The following is a 26,183-nucleotide window of genomic DNA, read 5'->3' on the forward strand; positions in this document are numbered from 1 at the left end:
CGTGACAATACAGACAGCATGCAAAATTTCGCCTGCTGTGTTCTATGCTTTGAATGCTGTACTAACATGTACTGGAAGGTTTACAATCATTTAAATGTGAAGGTGTTTCTGCACAATTGTTCTTTTGACTATGTAATGACTGAATTTTCCGTAGGAATTAAATGCCTCTTTAGGTCACCTAAATCACAAAGAAATGCTGTGGAGAATGCCCTGAAATAACCTTGCATGTAGGCAAAAATTAATATTGGTATAGCTCTGCTACACACTTTCGCTTAAAGAAAAATCGCATTCCTTTTTTTTTTTTTGGCATCTAGTAACCATGTCTAAACACAAAAGCCACTGTGTGTTGCCCAGGAGGAAAGCTGGCTTGAAGACGACTGCGAAACGTAAAGTCAAAGTCCATTTCAGATTTCTTATGTTTTGTGATAGACACCGTATGTTTTTAGGTTGAATTATTTTTAATGTACTGATTAACACTGGCCAGACTTTCAAATTCTTTTTGATTATTTTTTTAAATTTGAAGTCTTTCATGAACATTAAGACTTGCGATTTAATTCTCCACAACTCCTGAGCATCTGATCAGTGACAGAGAAAGCTCTTTGTTGCCATTTAAGTAGATTTTTACTATGGAGAGTTAGGTATAAAGCTTGGGTCCTTGGTGTTCTGATAGTAGCGTTGTCTTCCCACTCCCTACATCGAAATATTACATTCCTAACCAAATGTCTGGAATTGCACTTTCAGCAAATGTAAAGCAATTTAAAATCTTTGATAATCCATATGAATTGCAAGATCAGTGTGTCCAGTATTCTCTCAGAAACACCTTATTTTTACAAATGAGTTCATATTTACTGCGGCTCACACCTACTGAAATGCGATCCCTTGGTTCTCATGGGTAAAAGTCAGGAAAAGGATTTCAGACCTCAGAAGGGGCTGGCTAGCCATAGTAGCAGGACTTGCTGAGGTGACCTGATACCCAGGCAAGCAGATTTTGTACAAATGCATTTTTTTTAACTGATTCCTCTTCATAGTAAGTTAAAAAACCCCACCATATTTACTGGCTGTGGCATCTCCTTTCTGCTAACAGAACAGCTACCATTTTGACTAGTCCTTCTAGTCTGTGCCTTATTTGCTACAAGCTTCTCCCCCCAAAACCACTGTGCTATTTCTCTGTTAGAAATACAATAGATCTGCTTTCTTTTACAAATGACATAACTAATCAGACTCTGAGGGGGGAAAATGGAGACAGCTAACACATATTCATTACCATGAGTGTTATGCAGGCTGCATTTTTTTCCTCACAAGATTGATTAATTAAATATTTATGAAAGAGAAACACCTGGCATACTTCCATAAACAAATAGGTCTCCTGTGGGTTTGCAACAGCTGAGGAGAGTTTGGAGGGACCACGGGGATCTCAGGGTAAAGACTTCCTCACAGCTTGAGTTCTTACACATTGCTGTTTCTCATAAATATGCAATAGCACACAAATAATTTCTATTTTGAAGACAGAAAGTGCAATATCAACAGATGAAATCCAAAAGACAGCTAAAGAGAAAGGTAAAGATTAAGCAGAACAGAAGTACTGTATGTGGGGAAAATGGCTCTTTTTTATTTCTCTAAGAAAGGTCTAATGCTAAGGAGGCTCAGACAACTGGGGCCCCCTTTATAAGATATTTGTCTAGGGCTTCTAGTTAAGTGATGAAAGCCTTAGACTGAAGAGATCTGTTGAAATTTAGGGGCAAGGGTTAAGAAATTATGCAAGACACCTAAATGTGGGAAATTCATTCTGTTCACTATTTCAGCTGCTCTTCCAGATGGATCTGCTTTATAGATACTTCCCCGACTTCTCATCTTCAGTGGAATGTTTTCACTGGTATGTCACTGCTTTAAAAATAAGAATAATTGTGCCACTGGCTTCAGCTACAATTTAGCTGGCATGATTGCTTTTATCGACCACTGCTTTACTGTGGCTAGTTTCCTACAACTGATTGTTTTAGCTCTTGGGAGTGGAAGTAATGTAGCTGTTAGTGTCAAATTCTTGTGCAATATCTTTTACATGTGCTTACATGCCATGTGCTTTTTGTATGTTGTGTTATACTTCATCATACCCCAGCTATGATTTTTTTTTGTTGGGAAACCTTAGAAACTGGCCAGCTGCAGTGAACTCAAAGTTTAAAGTTCAGCCTACATGGGAAATGATGAAGACGTACTAACTGACATGTGTTTCTGAGGCCAAACTCGAAAAATTAATTCTTCTGATATTCGTCAAATTTTAGTTTATTTCTTGAGTTCAGATAGAGCAAAATATTTAAGTTTAAAAATTTTTAAAATGCTATTTAAAAAAATAATATTTTATTTGGGTTTTTTTCTTTAACAAAGCTTGTGAAATATTAGAAAATAATCCTTTGTCATTTAGCATTTTTAGATTCTGAAACAAAACATTGCTTACAAAAGAAAAATGTGTTTCTGACATTTCAAATAGTTAATCATTGAATTAATATGGATCAAACCTTGGGTGTATTTTGATTTGGTGGTTTGTTGTTTGGGATTTTTTTGTCAAGAGATTTTCTTTGAGTCATTATATTGTGTTTGAATCGAGTATTTCTAAGCTGTGAATTGTTTTAAGGATTAAAAATATGCCAGTCTATATAGGAGAAGGAAAAGAAAAAGTGAAAAAAGTGAAGGGGTTTTGATGAAGTTCTGCAAGCACAACTGGTTCGTATTGATAAAGTCCAGTGTTGTGTATGATAGTGTGGAGATAAAGCAGTACTGTGTTTGGTATTAGGAGTAGGTAATAGTTTGTCTTTCAGGTAACACACACACACACACACACACACACACACACACACACACACCCCTTAAGGTGAAATGGTTTTGTTGCTAATTCTGTCACATTTGTTCAAAAAGCTAATGGAATAAATAGAAGCTTTTTCATGAGCTGCAGTATATCACAAATGAGGTTTTACATGCTTTCACTTGTATTGTGCATGCTTCCACTGCATGATGTTTTCGGGAACGTTTACAAGCATAGAATACAGAATAACCTTTTACATGCCACCACTTTTTGCCATGCTAATCTCTCTCTCTTTTTAATTATTTTCACATGTGTTTCCAGAAATGATAAACATTGATATGCAATTTATATTGGTGAAATGCATTTTCAGAGAGTGGTTACAAAGTCTTAATTAATCTAGAACAGACTTATGTACCTGCAGTTTCTTTTGGCTTTCTCTTGTTACCTGTAACAACAGTATAATGCATTCCAGGTTTAACCTGTTTCTTTAATGAAGGTGTTGAGCCTACATTCTGTAAAAATCCAAAATCACTCTTTGAAATTAATGTGAATACTAGATGTCTGAGGATTGGAGAATTCAACCCTTAACTTTCAGAAATGTATTGTAATTGTACATGGTGAAGATCTTAAATGTCCTGACAAGAACGAATATTGAGTGGAAGCAGATAGATCTTGATTTAATAAAATGTCTTTATTTCCTGATAACTGAAAATGAGCACAGGATTGTTTAAAAAGGATGAACCATTGAAATCACCTTGTTAGATATAAATACTTAATAGCATCCATTATAATGAGATAAAAAGTGATGGTTGTGAGGTCAAGTGTGAGAAGGAGAGAGTTCAAAGACAGTGTAGACCCTTCAACATAGTATAACCTAGCTTTAAAAGGTAGAGGAGAAATGCATTGTTTGATGAGAAGAAAAGCCTCATGTAAGCTTGATAAATATTCAGGGTTTCTGTGTAATGAGAAATGGAATCTGATGAATGAAATGTCATGGTAAAATCATTTTAATCAATAATAGAATGTGACATTATTCAGACCATAGTAATATGTCTTCTCCTTTTTATTCTTCCCCTGTGGTATTCTTTCCTTCCATTTTCCTTTTTTTTTTTTTTTTTTTAAATAGTTTTGGGGTTGGGTTTTTCTTTTGGATATTTTGTTGTTGGTAAACTTGAGATTGGTTATGCTAATGTGATGTTGTTGCAATTTTCTTCTGCAGCTAACATACTGAATGTATAATGTCACAAATCTAGACATAAACCTCTGAAAATGGATGTACATGAACGCAGATGTATTTTCTAGGAATACTTATGTATTAAAAAAAAATTATTTGCCTCTCACCTCCCCCCAAATGATGCTTTTAAATATAAAATTGGGATTGGATTACAGTGGATGTCATGTGTGTGTGTAGGGAGTGCTTGTTCAGACTCTCGGGTAATGTAATAATGACCCTAGTGTAAAGAACCATGGATGAATTATGTACTACTGCATGCTAGTTGTCATTTGCTTTGTTGCAATGTTTACTTTAGCATAGTAAAATGAGATCTTTATTTTTCATTATTGAGATCTTGTGCTACAGCAGTAAAAATTATGATTTTTATAATGCCTTCTGATGATAACGATTTATCATCCTTATGGACTCTCTTATCTGAGAAAGCTGAAGTTTGTTTTGAATATTAAGCAGATGGTCTGTCAGTTCACCTGCATAATCTCATGGATAAAGTAATTAAGAGATATCGCTGTTAACTCAAGGGGTTTTTTTTTGGCAAAACCAGCACTAATTTCTCTTGACTTTTACTTTTGGCCCCAAGACCATCTTGCTGTGGACCTCCCAGTTCAGGTTTTGGAGTGCAGGAGGTACAAATCAGCATATCCAATTTCTTTTTAACTGTTTGTAGGCTTTCTAAAAGTCTTGGTGATGAGCAACAGCAGCCAACCAGGAAGCACTACAGAGTGAATAAGCCTAATGGAAAAATTTATTCCGTAATATTGGAAACTTACCATACCTCTGGAACATTTTAGATGTTGACTTTAGAAAAAGAGATTGAGGCAAAATCTTTCAAGAACCTTTAACTGTTGTCGTACGACCACAGTCACATTTATGCAGAAACCAGACTGGAAGTAATACACAACTTCTAAAGCAGGACAGGGAAACCGTTATTCTTCTGCTATTATGTTTGTCCTTTTGTGTGGGGTCTTTCTGCATGGTATTTCACCAAAGCAAAGCAACTGATAAAGGACATCTTGCGCATATTTATCTATCTTTTTTTTTGCTCGATTGTTAGTAGCTTATTACTTGGCAATGCTTGAATTGATCTTTTTCCTTTACTATAGCAACAGCATGGACTGAATATAGTCTATATATTAATATCAAGTGTTTATTTTTGTTTGGATCAATTTGGCTTAATGTTATTCATATCATTAACATTTTGCAGAAATAATATTGATGGAAGTTATTGATCCCTCTTGTAGAAGCCATTGTATCAGTTGTGCTGAAGACTTGCAGATGTTTGATCCTACAGCAGCCACAACAATTGGTTGATATAGTCTATAGGCTCAAACCCACAGCCAAACCTAAGTAATCATTGATTGAGACACTGGGGAGCATAACCAGGAATGAATTTTGAAACACTGGGCTTTAGTGTACAGGCTGCTGACCTCCTTGGCACTGTATCACTTTTCTAAGCCAATTTTGCTATTGAGGGCACAAAAAGATAGTGTTAACCAGGCTCCACATTAGTATCTATTTGGCAGCTAAGGTGTTCCAATTTTGTAGAAACCCTTCTCTCTTCCTGGGGTTATTCATGTCTTAAGGGTCCTATACAGCCCACTAAAAGTTTACTTTTTTTATCTTCTGACTTTGGACAAATATCTTAAGGATATTTATAGCTGCATATCTCAAATACTTCTGTTAAGAGAATATAGTGATTTTTTTTCTAATGTTACAGCTCAAAGATTTCTATCACAAATGTGCAGAGCAAAAAATATTAATACAGGATTCCTCATGCATCAGGAATATCTAAAAATCAATGAGCCTTGCTGAAGGTCTTGGTACTTCAGAAATTCAGTTATTGATGATCCTTAAGTCAAATAGAGTACATACTGTCATGATATAACAATACCTATTGCTCTATGCTGGTATGATTTTTTTTAGTTCCTTATAGGGAAGTAGTCCAGAAAGAAGTGAAACAAACTTTCAGTTTTAGGAGGCAAGTAGGATTTCTTCAAGTTCTTTTATTTTTATTACATGAAAGGTCATTTGTGATGTACTGGGAAGATGAAAGTCTTAACTTTAAAACATGATTTGTTAAACTTAAAAATTATTTTCATATTATGAATGCCTTTCCTGTCTCAGATATGGCTGTTTTAGGAAGCACCACAAATGATGAAGTAATTACAGGTTAAGGCTTTTGCTTGAAGTTAGTCTGTGCAAAAGTATTTGAGCAAAGTAGCTGTACAATATAAGTACATGTTGTTTATATATATATATAAATAGTTGTTTATAGTTGTACATTGAGGAGAGCCCTTTTCTTCACATATTTCTTTCTTAATTTCAAGTAAAAACTTTTAAGTGAGCCTGCACAAACATAAATAAATACGTGTAGTAAAGAGATGGGAAAATATGTTCAGTATATGTCTGTGTATTTCAATGTCAAAATGTTAGGCTGTAATCTGGTATAATTAAAATTTTCTCCCCATTACGTAACCAAAATAAATCCTTTCTTAAAATTGTGAATGGTGTTTATGACTGATTATCACCTGCTAAAGCTTGCAGAGCTATTTAATTTGAAAAGTTGCTTGCCTTATTCAAGAAACATCAACCACTCAGCTTTACTGTTGAAATTAAGCCTTACAAATAATGCTTTAACTCAAAGATATATTGTAATGGTGTTATTTTTAAGTAAATGCAAGTTAGTGGGGCATTGGGACTTCTAGTGGAAATTTATGGCAGTTTTAGCATAAAATAGCAAAACAACGTTGACTGAGCAATGTGAACAGAATTTTAATGTGTATTTAACTGCTGGCTGTTAGTTTCAATGAGTATGAAACAACATTTTATAAAGGACATAGTAGTTACTACATACAGAAATTGAAATCACTCTTCAGATTCACTATGTAACTTACCATCTGCTATCGAAAGACTGCTGACTTCTTAGGGGATCTTATAGAGTACAATAATTGCTAACCAGGGCTATTGGAAAAATGAGATAAGTAATAACTCTAACCATTAATCCCTGTATAAACTAGATTAATTTTAAAATACCCATGTGCTTTTTTGATGAAGTTATCAGACACAACATTTCAGGTTTTGAACCTGAAAATGAAACTGATCATCCATGAATTTGTTCAGTACACTTTGAACAAAGGTATCATCTGAGTTTCAAACACATATTTGAGTGTGTATGTACTGTGTGTAACATCTCACTGTTAAAAATAGCAAAGAAAATCGGAGTTGTACTCTGTGACTGTTAGCTTTCTTGACATTAAGAGTACTCTGATAAGTATCCCCAGTAGTTAACATCCATTCAAGGAAGCTAGGCTAATGAGTCCTGAGAAGAGTCTCATTCTCCCTGTCGATGACAGTTAGATCTTGCAAATACCTCTCTGTAGTTGCTTCAGCCTTTAAAGAACAGTGTGGAGGCAGAAATGCTTGAGTCAGTTTCTGTTTCTTGAAGTAGGTGTTGAGATAGAGAAGTGTCTTACTTGAGAAATATTAACTGAAATTAGTGCTTAAAGCTTTGAGGATTAACTGGAGTTCTATGGTATGTTTGAAAAAACAAAACACTTTTTTCTTATGAACAGACACTTTTGTGTGGAACCTCGGGGGTTATCTTAGTTCTACAGAACACAAAAAATATGTAGAAGGTGGTATAGTAGCACTAGTTGGTTGTACTCCTGAAAAGAAACTACACCTGGCTTCACAGGGCTGTGTCAGAGTAGTCCGAAGATGGCCAGTTGTTAATTCAAGTGTTCTCAGTGACAGTATAATACTAAAAGAGCTGATTTTGGGTTCTTTAATTTTCCAGTATGTTCACATTGAGATTAAAATATTGAAGCATGGCCAACAAGTATCAGTGTCTAAGGTACTAAAAGCAGTGCTAAAGCATGATGGATATCTAGTAACACATTATTGCTCTCTATTATCTGCTCTTGGCTAGATGAGTGATTTGTTCTTGGCTTCAAAATAAATAATGCAGAGTATACAAAGAGGCCATCTCGCAGTTCCTGAATCTAACTTGAAACTGTGATGAACACAGATATTACTAGTTGCTGTTCTTTTTTAAGTAATAAAAAACAAGGCAGTATTACAATTTGGTGCCTCTTTTTGTTGGAAGTGGAGCAGTTTGCAGAATAAAGATTAGGTCCACCAAGTTCCTCACTATGAGTACTAAAAAAAAACACAGCTAAGGCATTTTCAAATGCAGTGTTATAATGTATTTCAAACCTCAAAAGAATTTTCTGGCAAAGCTTTCTATTACTTTTTTTAAATGGACAATAAAAATATTGCTTTGAACAGAATATAGTTTCTTCTCATGTGACTATTAAAAATCAGTTATTTGCACTGTTGTATATTACTTTTTTTCTCCCCTCTTATGTTCTTGCTCTTTTCTGATTTATACGCTTAGTTGACATTGGCTATATGAGAGAAACAAGGTTTACTATTTTGATCCCCAGCTGACAAACTGATGACATGTGATAATGCCTGCCGTTGAGACAGCTTCTTGATTAAGGAGTAGAAATAGCAGATGAAATAGGATGCTAATTCAAGGAGTGTAGAGCCTTTAGATAAAATCAAGTTCCTCAGTTTCTTCGTCATACCTGTCCTTTGATACTTGTTTACAGGTGGGTAAGTAAATGACTATATAGGTTCAGGAAATAACATAACCCCTCCCAAGTTGCTATGGTACTCATGCACACACCCTGCCTCCCCTTCCTCTGCATCACCCCTACCCTGAGGCTTTGCCAACTGTGTTTCTGCTTAAAATACTTGGTTTTATTTTTGAAGGGAGTTTTAATGCATGAAGGGCAATTTGCCTTAAAGAGTAGCAAAATGCCAAATCCAGTCATTTGCAGAAAAGATCTCTGATGTTATGCAGTTCTTCTAAAATATAACTCACTTTTTGTATAAATGTGTATAAAGGGCCAAATACTTAGTATCATAATTAAGCATGGGTTAAGGGGATATCATAGAATGGTTTGGGTTGAAAGATTCCTTAAAGATCATCTAGTTCCACCCCCTCCTGCCATGGGCAGGGATCCCATGTCATGCAAGTCTGAGAATCTTGCAGCAGTCCTTAGAAAATGTTGCTTCCCTTAGCTATTTTTTGAGAAGTTAATGTCCCAAAACATTTCAGTCACTTTCCATATGAACCATAGGTGCTCTACTTTTATTCACTTTGAAAAAGGAATTTAAAACTGGATCCATTAAGCTTATCTGAACTTGTACACATGTGGAGCTGTTAAAATGAAACATCACTTTCTGAATGACGTTGCCACATTCTGAAATAATTTAGAGTTTGGAAGAGATTTAGAAGCTGGCAATAGATTTACAGGAAGTAAATAAAGGATGTAGAAATAATAATACAAAAAAAAAACAACCACATTTCAGTGTGGGTAGGGCTTGAATTAAAGTACATGGAAGACACAATAGGTAATGATGCTTTCTTAAGCCCCCCCACCTCTGCACCATGAAAGTGATACTGATATGTGACCACCACCTCCCTACTATCTTACCTGTGTTATTTATTGTAATAGTTATGAATATTCTTGGTTCAGGGGAATATTCTTGATTATTCCTATGAATGAAGAATATAGAATATTCCCAAGAATGAATATTCTTGTTAATGGGAAATGTCTGATTTGTTGTCAGTATGGGTTTTAGACCTGATTTCAGTTTTCAGCAGAAACTTGAAAGCTGCTCATCTGCGTCTAATCTCATATAGCCTTTTTACTGGTGTAAGGTATGTCAATCCTGTATTTTCAGAGGGCATATGTCCATAAAATCAAACCCTGAAGAGAGTTTTTAATTTCTTTTTTCAAATAAGATTACAAGTGTATATGCAAAGTAAATCGCTCCACTGCCTAAATTCTTCTCACTGATTTTCCAATTGCTAGAACTTTTAAATACAGAATAGTTCTTACTGCTAATATTCTAAACATTCATAGGATTAACTTCACATTGATGTAGTCAGGGCCATGAAATCAGTCCTTTCACTCTCTCCTTGTCAAGAAATCTAGTAGATTTTATTTTCATGTTTGCAATCTGCTTGCTTTCTTGACAAATGTTATAGAAGTGTCATAGAAGTTTCTTATGTGCATGACTAAAAATTATCCTGTTCAGTACAGCTCCCAGGTGTGAATTGTGCTTTAGATGGGTGGACTGCTGAATTCCCAGGGATTCTTCTGTCATAGGAAATATTGAAACCCCATTAAGGGAAGAGTTGTGGGTGGCCCCATGGTGACACACCATGCTGGTTATGTAGAGTCCTTATCCCAAAATGATGGTAATAATATTCCCAGTGTTTGGAGGAAAGAGGTTGTGCAGTCTGTCTGTTGGCTGATTTCCTTGCTTACAATACAACATGGTAATGAAAACTCTTGTTTTCTCTATCGCAGAATTTTTAAATGGAGTATTTTACACCACAGCGCAAAGTAAGAGAAAATCTGTTCCTCATAAAACTCAGAAAAAATATAAGTGACTTAACTGTGTTTGTGGAATCATAGATTTATAACTCATGTCAGAGTGAGCAATCTGAGAATGCTGACAACTCCTGCAATGCAGAAGCTATATAATTTCACAGAGGATTTTTTTCATCAGGCCAGTAACTTCCTGTGTAGTCCAAGTACATCCACAAGAAGATAATGACTCTGGGGATTTCAGTTGCTGTTGTGCCCCTGGGAAATTGTTTACTGTGATTTTTAACTGTTTTAGCAGCTAAGCTTATCTAATTTTTCAGTTTGCAGCTGTTGGATCTCTGCTAACGTATTTCAGATTGAAACCCTTTGCACCAGCAGAAAGACTGTATTCTGTCTCCACACCACTGATAATATGGAAAGGATGAGTCAGGATTTAGGTATTGAATCTGTTCTGCTGGTTGGAGATGAGGAAGGACTGCTTAATGAGGATGAGTGGTTTGTTAAACTTGCATACCTTTGGTATAATTTTGATTCTTTGTTGGGGAATAGGTGATACGCATCTTTTTACTGGTATGCTTGTAAAAGATCTTCAAAGATTTGCTGAATGGATGCTCATTGGAAACAGTAGCATGTGGAAAACATAAGTAGATGGTGTAAGATGGTCTCTTAGTGTGTGTTAATGACTCAAAATTCATTACTGTTTTCTAATACATAGGTAATAGAGAAATATACTGCCTGAAAATGAGAACAAAATTTGGCTGTTGCTCTATTGTAACCAGTTAATGTCACAGGCACCACAGAACAGTAATGGTGCAAGAATTACTGATGTTTCCATCTTTAAAGGTAAAACAAGCATCTCCCCCAAATTAGGTCACAATCATAATGAAATGGAGAACTTGCGCTGCAACAATTGTTCTCATAACATCCATCTGTAAAGTTGCTTCTCTGTTATTATAACCACATCTTGGCTCAGGATTTTGTGAAAAATCACACGCTTAAAATAAGTAATAAGGTTATCAGAAGATGGAAGGAGATGATGCTTGGAAGGAAACCCTTAGAGGAGCTAATCCAATGCCAATGCATCTGTTAAAATGCTGTTAATTTTAGGACAACACTTATGGGAAAGCAAAGAAAATAACTTCAGCAGGTGGTATAAGGTTTTTTGGTGGGGTTTTTTTTCTTTTTTTTTGTGCACTTCTGTCAAAATTTAGTTGTATTTTATTAGGAAAGAGCTTCCTTAAAATTAGTGCTCTAGGGCTTTACTTCCTATGTAAATGTTCCTGAATAAGAAAAAGTAGAATGTAATTTGCAAGCAATATTCATCTCGGCAGAGGACAAAAACACACACTTCCATGTGTTATTTTAGAAACTTCCCTGCTTTATTCCCGTGTTCTTGGCAATATCTGTGAAGGCCAACCAACAATTTTTCAGCTGTGGACAAAGCGGATCTGTGAGGATGGCTGCAGGCAGCCACTCCTCCACTTCTCACACAGTTTCAGCACTGAACTGTGTAGATCTACACCAGATCTGGCTGTCTTCCCAGACTTGAGCAGTAAGTTCTTTAAAGGAAAACCTCGCCACACAATTCACAGGAGTACACATACTCAAGAGCCTGAATGTATGCATAAGCATATGTTTTTATGAAGCTTTTATGGCTTCCATGGAAGTGCTTTTGTAATGAGTGCTTTTTATCATTTTTACAGATGAGGAACTAGTGTTCATCTACCTTAGAAGGTGAGATGGTTACACATTCACCTTGCGCATGCTACAGGCTTTCATAGAAGACTGTACCTTTTCATGTAGGTCTGCCCCAAATACACAGAAGTTTGGACCCACTCCTGAGAGAATGCAAATAATTTATATCACAGCCAGGAACAGATCCAAGATCTCTTAATTTCTATTATGTTTTATTAATGTCTTGCAGATATATCTGTCATGTCAAACTTTCCAGGAAGCCCAGGAGTTGAGTTTGGTTTTAAATAGCAGCTATTACTCTGATTTCTTAGAATTAGCTTTAATCATTTTGGAATAGCTGTACAGCAATCTGAAATGTCATCCTCATGCAATATTTTGATATAGCTCTTGCAGCATATATGTTAACTCCTAGTTGCAAGCATAAGCAAGAGTAGCCCTAAAAGAAAAAAAAAAAACAACAAAACAGCCCACAAACAAAACCCCAAATAAAAACAATGAAAAAAATCCAAAATACACACAAGTACTCCCACCAACAATAAAACAGTGAGAAGACTGAGAGAATAAAAAATGTTTATGTTCTGTCTCATAGTACTAATTTCAGATTTGCTTCTTGGCTGTTTCTGTTAATTTCTTTCCTGTTCTAATTTCCAGGAATAAATTATAAGAACTCTCAGTGCACTGTTTAGTAGTGTATTTGACTCCTGAGAACAAAGTGAAGTGTCTGTCTTAGTTTCTCACACGCATGTAACATCTCTTCAAATCTATGTTTTAGTACTGGAGAATTACTAATGTAATATAAAAGATCTGAAGGCTAAAATCATATATGCATCTTCATTTTGCTGTACTGTCATCTACCTTGACCAAACATTTGAATTGTGTCTTTGAGCAGATTTCTAATTAAAAATAAAAAATAAAATTTTGGAAAAAATTGTAATGCTGAATGAACTTTCTATGTAAGGTTGGAATCTTACTTGTAAAATGGCACAATACAATTATTTGCCATGAGAAAATAGTGGGACAGCCAAATACAATAAAAACACCAGATACATTAACTCTGGCGTGGAACAATCCATGTCACTTGATGAGCATCTTGCATTTGTTCTGAAAGGTATTTGGTTACTGAATGCACTGTGAATTAAAACTCAAATTATCGACAAGCTTGATATGTACATTCATATCATTTCGATCGGCCTGCAGGAGCTTTTATTGATAAGAGTGACAAATGTGTAAACATATACAAGTAAGCAAAAGTAAAATGCATTAGAAAATTAATTTCCTTTGTGTGGGAGGTATGCAGTTGGGCCAATAAAACCAGTTTTTTTCAATTAATCTAGCTCATTTCTCCAGTGAAGACACCTTTTGTCTGCTATGAAAACTGATTGATTTCTACTTCTTGTTGTCTTTGCACCACAGGCTTCTGCTGGAAATTAGTTCTCACTTGTAATGTTTTTAGCCCCAACTGTGTTAGCCCTTGAAATCAGCCTAATGTATACAAGTATTTTGGATTGAAATACATACATTTCTTCTTTCAATTTAATGAAAAATTTCAGCCCTCTTGGTTTATTGATAGACCATCATGGAGACTTAACAGCTCTGCTCATTGATAAGAACACCTACTGATAAATTTTATTAACCTCCCACTTTGAAATCTTATTAAATCATTAAAATAGTTAGATTACAAAAGGTTATAAAAATGTGTATATTTTAAACCGTTCTCTTAGTTCATGCTAATTTCATTGCTGCCTTTAGTGATTCTTGTATGTGTAGTACTTTGTCCAGGTCTGCTTGGACAGACCACTGCCTGAATCCTGCACACTTAAACTTCTGCTAGTCTTGTACTAGCTGTTAGTTTTGTTTACAGTCTTTTTAGGATATAATTAATTCAGGAAAACCTAAAAAGTGTTCTCTACTTAATGAGCACTACCTTGTATTTCTCAATTCAGACCAAATATTTTCTCTCCACTGCATGGGCATAAAGACAATAGCACTACATTGGTGGTCATTCATAAACTGAGCTGGATAAGACATTGGGGTTGTGATTCTAGTTGATGGTATTGGCTTATCTGGAATGTTTCTTAGTTCATGTATTCTCAATCTTGTATTAGTGGTCAGGGTGCATTGCCACGATTATTTGCCATTTCATTAATCTCTGCTCCTCTGGAAGACAAGAGCCAAACTCACTCTCAGGCAGCTTTGGGTCTGAAGGGGATAAGACTGAAAGTCTATTCTCTTTACTTGGACATATGCTGAATCTGGGCTTCAGTCTATCCAGACCTTTTGCTATCAGTTAGAGAAACAGGAAAATTTATTTCCGTAGATTACAGGTGTCTAGGAATTTAAAACGCTGTTGGAAGTAATTTTCAACTTTATAATTGTGTTTTGGAACTGCTCTGCAATGGGAGAAATGTGAATTAATATCACACCAAAAAGAATGAATGGCACTTGTTTATTACCTGATCTTTATTTACTATATATATAAGAAAAATGTACTTCTTATAAATGCTTACCTATTATTTGGCTTTTTCTAAGTAAAATTTCAATCTCAAGTGCATTATGCGTGAGAGATGCTTGTCCTGATCTGAACATATTTTTCTTAAAATGGATGCTTTGAAACACATCCTCTGATGCAGTGCTTCTTTGAAAGGTGAGGGAAGCAAGCTTCAAATAAATTACTGCTAAAACGTCATGGAATGTGTGAGAATAAGCTACTATAGAACAAAAGGTGTTTTGTGTTATTTAGAAAACAGTGACATGAATATTAAGTGTTGCATATTAACATACAGAGAACTTGGCAGTGTGGTATATGCTCAAACTTTTATTTGAAATAAACTTTTTCACCTTTGAACAGTGTTATGAAAGACTTGGATATAAAAATCTTTAATCACAAAGATTTCATATGTAGTCTGAGGGCCATGAATTCAAATAAGTGGATACGGTGGGTAGGATATGTTGAGAATACTTTTGTTAAAACATCCTTGATTTCTCCTCTTTCTGCCTTAGTTTATTTTTTCTGTCACAAGTAGCTATCGTAGTTTAAACTAATCTCACTTCCACTTTGTTTTCAAAAAGCAAACTAGTCTTCCAAAGCTAATATGACAAAAAGGGTCTAGGGGAAAAAAAGATCCATCTCATCTACATATCTACATATGCATATACAAAATGGCTGGAAATGTAAAGGGGGGAATAATATTTTACTAACTTAGTTTAAAAGAAAACACTGCTTTAGAAGTTTGCTAACTTAACCTACATCTCATTTGTATTTTTAGCTTATAAACCCATGAAATCAGGGGTTGGGAATGAAAATGATAAGACACATTATTGTAGCAGCACAACCAGACACTACTGTAATATTTTATTATGATAACCCATGAAGAAAATTCACTGTTAACTTGGGACCATACACAATAAAATACAAACTCAGATAATGACATTAACTCCTTTGCTTTATAGGGTGGCGATTATAGTAGCAAAGAAAGAGCAGGCTGGACTGATTGTCAGAAAAGCGTTCTTTCCAAATGACCTGGTGACCCGCCAATTAAATTTTATTTTGTTTAAATTATATGTATTGAGATTCCAGCCATGAAATTGATTGCATAATGGCACTCCCCCTGAGCCTGGGGGAGTCCTACTGCTACAGGGATGTTGGAATATGCCCAGGCTTTTGTGGGCGTGGAACCATAAATATCAGCAGAGCTCGCAGCAGTCCCTGCTGCCAAGGAATTTCTTCATCTTGTTCCTACATCTCTGGTTATTTATTGATATTTTATTTCTGGGGATTGCATCTTGGGAAGCATGGATCTCGGTCAGAGATGATCTTTAAGGTAGAATAGGCCAGCTTCAGTGAGCCTTTATTGATTTAGTGCTTATTGAAGAGGCAATATAGCGTCCGCTGTCACCAGGTGATGAGATAGAAAGGCTGTGTGCTTCTATGTAATGAGCTGTAACAAACTCAAGCTCCTTTCATCTTCTCATGTGTTATAATGCAGTACCAAAGTACACAGAGGATAAGTACATGGGCTAGATTGACTGGGTCCACAGTCATTAGAGGAGTATATACTCCCTTGGACATTAGCAGGTGGAAGAACAATAGGTAATAGGTATGTGGTATTTAGTGTTGTACATCTTAAAAGTCCTCTTAGCCTGATCTGTATTTGGTCATCTTTTAGGATCAAAAGTGTTCCCCTTGTGAGTATTGCATTTCCGTATTTGCTAAGGAAGCTGGGATTTTTAAAGTAAGATGTACTGCTGATATCTGAGCTTGGAGAGAAAGGAGAATTTAATGTGTGAAACCACTCATCTATCTCCGTTTGAAAGGAGGTCTGAAGGAGGAATTTTATTTCTTTGTATGAGATTTTTTGGTTAATTTGACTGTTATTCTCTGTATGCTTTTGTTGCATGCATTTTGGTTATGCAAACCTATCAAATCTATATTACTTCTGAGTCACTTTACACCTGAATTAGCAAAATCTATCTGAATAGATAGAAATAGGTACTGTTTTTTCCCATGCGTTGCGGTGTATCTCTTTCCCACCTTATCTTTAGGAAAGCAGGCATTTCTCATATGACAGGAAAGGAGACTAGGAGCAGTTTCAGGGATTTCTTCACCAAGCAAGTCTACAAAGTCTGATTAACAGCAACACTGATGTCCTTTAAATACAAAAATGCAGTGCACTTCTTGAAACTCTCAGATAAGGCTTGATATTTTCCAACTGTCCAGGAAGATTCTCAGACAAGAGCACAAGCAGCTTCTTTTCAATGAGACTGATGAAACTAGGTGGCTCCAGCGATAAGATTTTTCTAGGCCATTAGTTCAAATCTGATTCATGCTGTCCTCTTAAAGCTCTTTTGGCTGGGTTAGAATAAATTAAGTAGTAGCCTATGTAGTTCCTACTGGAAAAAACTGCTCTTATCAGCAAAAAAACCCAGTTGTTTGCTGAGGAAAATTCAATGAGCCTTTAAACTCAGACCTCAAATTTCCGTGTTATTCCCTCCCTCTGTCAGCCTCCTCATTGCTCTTTGAGTAATTTTTCTGGCGTTCTATCTGTCTTCCAGAACAGTACACAATAAAACTGTGGTGTTGAAGTGGTTTGCGATAATACACTGCTCTACCTTTCAGTAAGGCCCATGTAAGAATGTTAGATAAAACCTAATAATAAAAACTTAAAAAAAAAAAAAAAGCCCAATCGAAAGGCCTTAGGATTGTCAGAAATTACCATACTCATTTTAAAGGTGAAACAACTGAGAATGAGGGGGTGAAGAATAGGCTGTTGGTGAGTGTTGTTTCGGTTTGGAGTTTTTATTGTTTTGGGGTTTATAACACATCTATGCTATGTAATGTTGGAAAAAGTGTTGCTCCCACCATCCCAACCAGTGAAAAATATGCTCAGTATATAACTGAAATCACTGTCACAAAGTTGTTGCCTGTATTCATCAATTCAAGTGAAAACAGGAACTTACCAGATATGAGTACCAAGGAAGATAAGCGCTGTTGCTTTGTTTCCCTTTCTGTGATGTTCAGCGGTAACTTCAAGACAGAATCTGACAGGACCGTTTTCTTTCAGTGTCAGAGGTCTAACTGATGAGGATTTTCTTCTGTGACCATTTTGCCTTCCTTGTAACTTATCTATCATTTCCTTTGTTTTCCATTAATTTAGTCTGGTGAATTAGAACTTCCATGAAGGATTTTAGCATCACAGTTGTTGAGCTACTCAGTCATTGAAATAAATAAATAAATAAAACCCTCTTCCAATTTGACACATTATAAATGCACAGGCCATATGGCATCTTGTTGAAGTAACTAGATTGTTTTAGTTTGCAAATACTAACTGGAGAATTAAATGCTAGCAGTTTTTCTATTTTGGTGATGAGGCAAAAACTGAAATCCCCTTTTCTGCATTACAGTCTTCCTTTTGATCCCCAACAGGCTGGAAAATTGGCAAACTCTCATCTTTGCTCAGTTTGTCCCACGCTGGGGAGCAGATTCATCTGACTTTCTCTTTCCTATTTCCCTTCAAAAGAACTTCAGCTGCCTGGAGAAAAAAAGAAATTTAAAATTTGATTTGTGTTGGCATCAAGTTTAATTGAAATTGAATCAAAATTAAATAAGAAAAAAAAAAGCTAAATGAAGAAATCCTGATTTTAGGCCAGTTTGTAAGTGATACTGAATATCAAACAGTCACAGTGGGTCTTTTCATATATATCGTTGACCACCAAATTTTTATGTTTTATTTTTTTCCTGATCCTGGGTAGACTAAGGTATCAGAGGAGAAGAGACTGTGTTTGCCATCCAATGGCACATTTATTACTACAGTTAATGTCACAGATGTTAAGGCATTCCTTGTGAAAAGTAAAAAAGCTACTATTTGGTGTAATTCTGTGCTGAACTATTTCAGCACCATGTGACTACAAGTAATTGCATGTATTTTTGTTTCCAGTACTACTCTTAAAGATGTGTTTTCTTATGCTCAAAGCTGTTCAGGTGTGTTTTTGCTGGATATCATAATACAGTTTAGTACTTAAATGGTTGTAGATATTTCATCTGGCAATCCATAATTCAAGCTAGTAAATCTTATTCTTAAGGTAGCTTTTCTTTTGTTTTTTACTAATTTCTTGAAATCATTAACAATCACCTACATAAGAAATCTGAGGAGCCAGTTGAGTGAAAGATACCCAGTTTTGAAAAGCATTATGGGAATGGTCTGTTGGCATTTAGAGAGATTCAGTTAGGGTTGAAACTTTTTAAAAACCAGAGATTAAACATAAATGCCAATGTAATATTGGTGGCTGGCCTCCCAATACGAGATCAGTTTGAATTCTAAAGCTCACTTTTTGGTGGCTAGGCATTACTATGAAAAGAATCCCAATTTTTTCTCTCTCATACCCATTTCAAAAATGATTGTAATGAGCGGCTGGTGAGAAGGAATAATTTCTCTTATTCTTGATTTTTCTGTGTATCAAAATTATTAGAATCTTTTAGGGCCTTTTTCAATTATAAACCTTCAAAGACAATAGCTGCAGATTTATACATGCAAGCCTGTGAGTCCTGACTGTCTTATCCCAAGTTGCCTATTTACAGTCTTGATGAAAACTGATTAGCTCTGATTAGCTAATGGATCTCTGATTAAAATGTCTAATTAAGAAAGTAAGTTATTTTATTCATGCAGTCAAATTAACTTCCTCCCACAAAGCCAACATGAAATAGTTGTACATGCTGTGTAAGCACTTGATTCTGGAAGGTGCACAGTGTTTCCCAAGTGGTAAAAATTTAGAGTATCTAAGTTCCTTTCATTAGGTCTTGCAAGTTATGCAAGCTTATACCACTTTAATAAAAGGTATTTGTGCAAATAATATTTTATTGAAAACACTGGTTTATGTTATAAAGCAATAAGTATCTTGATACTGCTATTTTAGTCGTGAATTTATGTTGTGTAGACTTAATCGAGTTCAAAAGATGTATCTTTGGGTATTATCTGACAGAGTAGCTTTAATTCAGAATTTTTGTTGCCAAAGCAAAAATTTAGCAATATTTCTCCAGTGGTTATTCAGTAAGTTTTAGAACTAATGATTTTTCAATTTTTTTTACTGGTTGTCTTATGTTGGGTGATGGCACTTTTGATGATGAATTGAAGTGCACAGATTTCCATAGGTTTTAATGGTTTTTAGTAATAGTGAATAAAGTAGATTTATTATGTTGTCACAAATGAAACAAAGTAATCTAGTGCAAGATTTAATAAATCAGTAGGACAAGCCTGTCTGCTAACTGATGTGCCTGACAAGTAAGTATTTCATAAACTTGCTATGCATCAGCTTGGCCAAACTAGGATCTGTATCCAGCTACAGAAGATACTCAGTAGTGGTGCTGATGGAGTGCGAAAGTTAGAAACAATTTCCAGTTCCCAACAGTTGGGTATGCTTTTAAACAAGTTTCAAGAGATATATCCTAATTTCCAGAAGGATGATGGGACATAATGGGGTTTATGGGAGATGGAAACAAATCAGCTACTTTTCTGAGGAACTGCACAGTTAATTGCACTTAAGAAATGAACTGCAGAACTTTAATGAAGGCTTTAAGGATGTGGATTTACGGGGCAAGCGTGGCATCCAAATTATCTATCATGGATTTAGGAGTCCCTTAATACTCATAGAGGTGATAGACCATAATGGCTCTGAGGAACTATTAAATTCATCAGGTCAAAAGCAACTTCACATGAAAAATTTTAGACCTACATTAAGAAATGTCAGACATTTCTCCAGCATCTTAGGTGCTGGAACAGTGCTTTTGCTACCAGTCAAGCTGAAATATTCATAAACGGTGCTCTTGTGCCATTTTTTACATGCTCTTCATTATTTGATTTTGATTTCAATAAATATATTGTTTGATATGATGAAAAGAGAATTAATCAGGAGTTCTCTAATTCACTGAAATCTTTGATTTGACATTGTGAAAGAGAAAATAGAATGGAGGAGGTAAAAGTATAAGACAGTTAGGAGTCAAGTTATCTGAAAAGAAGTTGGAGTCTAAGGAAAAATATACCTGATAACTACAGCACAATAAATTCCCAGTGCCTAAAATTTCTTCTGAAAATGAGGAGCAAGGAACAAAAATTCTTGTTACATCACCATCCTTACTTTTTTTTTTCTTATTATGTACCTACTATATATCACCCCTTAGAGACCCATCTACTCCTACTTCGTCTGTCTTTCTAGTAACCCTTGTGCAGAGTAATGTCACAGAAAGAAATAAAGGGGCAAAGTGGAACACCACTGACAGTGCTGCCCAGAGGTAATTTAGTGGGCCATGACAATATTCTTAAAAGAAATATATGGATGCCTATTGTGGCAATGGTTTAGAGAGAAACAAATCACCTCTGGATGAGCTATTGGTGTAGGAAGCTTCCAATTCTCCCTCATTACATATGTTATTAGAAAGCTGACGCAGGCTCATAATGATCGTGAGCCTTGTTTTGGATGTTAGTCAAATCATTTAACCTTGTCACCTCCCTTTAACGTTCAATCTCAACCCAAGAGCATTGACAAGATAAAGGAACACGAAACACTTCATATCCTCTTGATGGTGGAATGTTTTATACAGCAGCAAGAGAATAGGTTTTCTATAACTCGGTTCTTTTGTTTCAACTGGGTACAATACAATAAGCAACTCATAGGTTTAAGAAAACCCCATAATAGATTAAAACTGTTCTAAGATTTTGAAACAAGGGAAGATGTAGATGTGTACTTATGTACAGGAATAGCTGCCATTGATAGAATGGGAAATTGTAGGAAGTAGGAAAAACAAAACAAACTAATAATAGCAACAACAAAAACCCAAAATGTGATGAGTTCTAAAGTACTTCTGTAAAGGAGAAGATGCCAGAGAAATGGAAGAAAATTTAATATAATAAAATACCAGATTCTAAGAACAGATCAAGGAAGAGAGAGATATAGAATACTTAGATATCTCATTTAAGAAGAAACTAGGTTGACAGGCACAGCCTTTGGATGGACTGAGTGTACCAAGTGTGAGAGGGAGTCTTTACTGGAACTGTTGAGTATCCATAACACTCTTCCAAATCACATGGGGAAAAGAGGGTGAAAAAGAAGAGTCATGGAGGACAAGTTTCTAGGACACTCTCATTTTTAGTGCTGCAAATCTAGCAGGCGCTCTTATGTCAGACAAAGATACTGAATTAGTATTGAATTTGTCCAGCAGTTGGAAGTGCCTGCTCAAACAGATCACTGTGGGTGATACTTGTCACAAACTAATTTTGATATTATATAATTTCTAATGGAACATAAGGTTTCATCTTTGTCCCCAAATTGATCCAGTTTCTTCCAAAAGAAATCAAAAAGGGGAGAGGGGAGGGGTGAAAATGATGGCTCTTAATGAATGGTAAGTCTTGTTTTGCTGTGATTCTGTGATTCTGTATGGTATAGTTCACTGTCAGTACACTCTTACAGCACTCACTAGAGTGCTGGAAGTAGGTAATTTTTTATTTTTATTTTTGTTAAGGGCTTTTAGAAAGCAAATGGGAGTTACAAGTTAGCTGATTTCTGACTTCTTTCTCCCACAGAAGTCTGTTTCCCACTGATTTACAGCATTTAGAGACTCCTACGAATACACCACAGCAGCTCAAAAACCCCAGGCAATTCACATATAAGCAGGGTTTATTAATTTTTCAGTGTTATCACTTTAAGGTTCTAGTTTAACATTAAGAAACCACATTTTTCTGCATCGTGACTCTGTTTTCTCTATATGAAAATGTATTTTCCCAAGTGTTAGATTTTAGCATGAGCCTTTATTGCAGCATGACCCGAACTGCATTCCTTCACATGTAGCTGCTGCTGCAATGTACCTGGAAAACCCTCATAATGCTTATCAGCATTGTGTCTCAGAGGGTAGGTATTCTCAGTGTCTCCAATAAAACCGGTCTTGCAAATGATCAGTCACCACCAGCAGCCATTGCAGAAGCAACTACTAAGGATATTTTGCTATTGAAGATAACATGAGGATAAGGCAACTTTCACACCCAAAGACACATGTGAGTTTTCTCACTGCTGTCTGTTTGCCTGTTAAATAAGGAATGGAAGGAAAGAATAGGTAGATTTGTATTTTTTTCTACCAGCTTGATTTTCTATGCTTCCTTTTATATAGCCATGTCTATTTTAAGAATGCATATCCTTAAAAGATGAATAAAGACTGAGTATTACAGTAGTTTGATTTTGATAGGCCTTAAATTAAATAAGTGACTCTGGTGAGCAAGGGAGCCAACAATATCAGCAATATCTCCTTTTTTTATCTTGTCCTTCTTTATATCCAGCATTATATTTTGTCCTTTGCTGTCAAAATAACCTACTGCTGCTCTTGCAGAGGACTTTTGCAATCCATAGAGCAAAAGAAAAAGAGAAAAAATGGTGCTCAATGGGTAATAAATCCTCTAGGAAAACATATTTATTAGACACTCATGTTGTGGAACTGTGTCTGGGAAAGATCTGCAAGTGATACTTTAACCATGTTGTATTGCAAGCCAAAAATCCAATCTGCATCATCTTTTTCCATGTTGCATTAAAGGTGCAAAGAAAGTCAATATTTAAAAGCTAAATACCACCACAGGCTTCATATCTCTTTCTGTAATCATTTAGCCACACAAGTAATGACCCATAACAAAAAAATCTATCATGATATTTACCACTTCAGCTGTGTACAATTAAATTATATAAGTTAATGAGTTTTCTTACTAACTGAGACTACAAAAATTATTCATTTTTTCTTCTGTTTCCTTGAAGGACTATGATTAGGCCCCCCTTGTTTGATGGCTCTTTGTACAATCACTGCCCTGAAAATTTCAGCTTTGATTTAAAAGTAATACAGATGTTAAATCTCCTTTCCTCAATAGAAGAATATATATACATATATACACACATCTTTAGAATCAAGGTACAGATCTCTGTTTCCTCCTAATGATTCTTTGTAATGTTAATAATTCCTCCTTAAAATTCTTCAGAATGGCTACATGATATCCAACCCATCTTAGAGGGGAAGAAATATGGAATGTTTTCTTAAAATAGATTAAACTATTTTCAATTCAGTGTATTTCTCATAATTTGAGAACCATAGAGAGGCATTAAGGAGCTAGGAGCTATTGAAAACCAGCTGAGACAGCTGTAAATAAGCCCTGGTGCTCTGCTGTGTTCTGGTGTAAACTGGTCCCTTTTCTTCTTCTCTGGCTGCCCAAGGCCTTCCCTTTCTTCTCACAGAGCTTCCTTGGAAGCAGGATTATCTGAGCCCAAGCTCTAGGGCTTGGTCTGCCTGCCTATTTTACAAATCTAGAGACACGATCCTTTGCCAAATGGAGTTCTGTTGCAAAGGAATAATTGACTTTTCACGTTGGTGCAATATGGACAAATGGCTGATGCTTATTAATAAAGATATTTGGCAATAGCATCCCAGCTTTGATTTCTTTGAATCAAAATCTTCCTCAGACTGAAAGAAAAGTAGGATGCTGGTACTCACCAGCCATTTCATTAGATGAACAAATCCAAGGAACTTGTGGAGGGGAGGAAAGTCTAGTAAAATCTCATCAACCTACTGTTACACAAGCAGGGAGGAAACACTTCTGCTTTCTAAGAGTTTTTCTGAGCCTGTTGTATGGGACATCACCAGTCTGCAGGAACTCATGGTTTGGTCTTTGGTTTTCTGGTTGACAGATCCTGAGTTCTATCTACACACTCCTCTCTCCTGTTTCAGGATATGTGGAAGTTGAGCCCCAGTGATATGCAGTATGTTTTGCAGATATGTACGGAGAGAGCTGCTGTTTCTCTACACGTGACTTTTGTATATATGTGTAACTGTTTGAAGTTTGAAAGGTACAGAACCTCCAAAGAAGTTGTGGGGTTTTTAGAAATTATTATTTTTTTCTTTTTTCTTTTTTTTTTGTTACCCAGTAACTTCCTTCTAACAAGGTGAGATGGATAAGGCCAAAACACCATAAAACCTTAAAGGATAAAGGATGCTATATAACATCAGTGCATTTTTTCTAGAAAACATCTGTAATGCATCTGGACTGGGTTATATTTTACTAAGTTTGTTCAGCTACATTAAGCAACAAAAGGATTAAAAAGACAAAAATATTCTGCCTCAAAAATATATTCAGGAGAAGGCAACCTGAAGCACCTGGAGACTGGTTTATACGAAACTGTGACTCTGCCCTGAAGAGTTTTAAACAGTTGTTTTTTCCATAACTATTCTCTCATGGAATTAAAGCTGCTTGAGGAGAACTGCACATGAGCAGTGTGTCTTGAGGTCTGCTTGTTAATGGAAATGTTTTGGTAAAATACAATAAATTATTAGCTTTAAATTTGTTGATGGAAATTATCAAATATTTATAGAGGTTAATCCTGGATTCATTGTAAAGAAAAGAAGTAATAACAATGCTGTGGTATTAATGGTTAGCTTTCAAAACTGGAAGGCACAGAGAGCTGAGGCTTTAAACTTGGCTTCACAATTGACACAGTAAAGTACATCTATCTTACAGTTTGGATGTTAAAGGATGGATAAAATACTTCCTGTGTAAATTCAGAGGTTATGGACTCAGGAGAAATAGTTGGATTTGTTTCTAAGTTTTTAGAGGCATTTAACTTTCCTATTCCACTGGCTCTCCAGCCTGAGAACATGTTGCACTGCTCACTCAGGGTTTTGTTTAGCTTCAGAATTAATTTTAAGTGTCATCTAACTTCTGCCTTTTGACTTTATTGGAGGCCAGCTTTTTACCTGGTTTGCTAAATTCCCTTATTCTTCCCCAAGAACCTCACCATTACTTTTTCTTCCTCTCACTTTGGACCGTCTCTAAAACTTGTTAAAAATCAATAGCTTTTTGCATTACTATTAAATTAATTCATTTTAAAGATAACTGAAAAAATGTATAAAACTGTCACAACAATATATCAGCTTTATATATTTATGAAGGGACTGTAAACATGCATGATAGCTGGTATTGTAAATGTATCTGTATTGTAAATGAGTTCAACTGCAGCTTATTAGTACTGAACAGTTAGTACTGGTCTTTACTTTGTCTTAAGGAATAGCAAACCATGCTCAATATTAATATTCTTGATCTCCAGCTTGAGTTATTTGCATGTAACATTACCTTGTCTGGAATGATCTGATTGGATTTAATATGATTGTGAAGCTTGTATAGTATTGTAGAGGTTAAACAAAGGTAAAGTTGCACTTCAGGACAGTAACAGTTGTGTGATACCTGTTTTAACCTGGTGGGGTTTTTATTAATGAAATCTTTCTGGGCAAAGGATGCTACGCTTTGTAATCTTTAAATGCACAACAGATTTCATGTTAATATATAATAAAAACATATGTAATAATAAGAGTGTGAAATATTAAGCCTATTCTGGAAATTAAACACTCCAAAGCTTATAGATGAATATTAAATTTGGCCATGTATGCAAAGATAATTTTTCCAATTTGCACAGGGTAGGAGCAGACTGATAGATGTTCAGCAGGTGGTAGGAAGTCTCTTGGGTGTTCAGTGTTGTCTCTGGGGGG

At 35.6% G+C, this 26,183-nt stretch overlaps 1 protein-coding gene and 1 long non-coding RNA gene across 6 annotated transcripts in view; both read left to right on the forward strand.

Annotated features, from left to right (window-relative positions):
- ROBO2 (roundabout guidance receptor 2) overlaps positions 1-26,183 on the forward strand; it is a 1,075,181-nt gene that overhangs the window by 454,234 nt on the left and 594,764 nt on the right. The window lies entirely within an intron of this gene.
- Positions 1,396-24,394, forward strand: LOC136012563 (uncharacterized). 5 transcript variants are annotated; one of them, XR_010611819.1, is made up of 4 exons: positions 1,396-1,419; positions 1,506-1,557; positions 1,803-1,873; positions 24,332-24,394. It is a non-coding gene; the product is annotated as an uncharacterized LOC136012563 (long non-coding RNA). The 5 variants fall into 5 exon arrangements; XR_010611815.1 differs by lacking the exon at positions 24,332-24,394 and adding an exon at positions 10,753-11,356; XR_010611816.1 differs by lacking the exon at positions 24,332-24,394 and adding an exon at positions 10,412-10,444.

The sequence above is a fragment of the Lathamus discolor genome, chromosome 4, assembly GCF_037157495.1.
Source record: "Lathamus discolor isolate bLatDis1 chromosome 4, bLatDis1.hap1, whole genome shotgun sequence".
Lineage (NCBI taxonomy): Eukaryota > Metazoa > Chordata > Aves > Psittaciformes > Psittacidae > Lathamus > Lathamus discolor.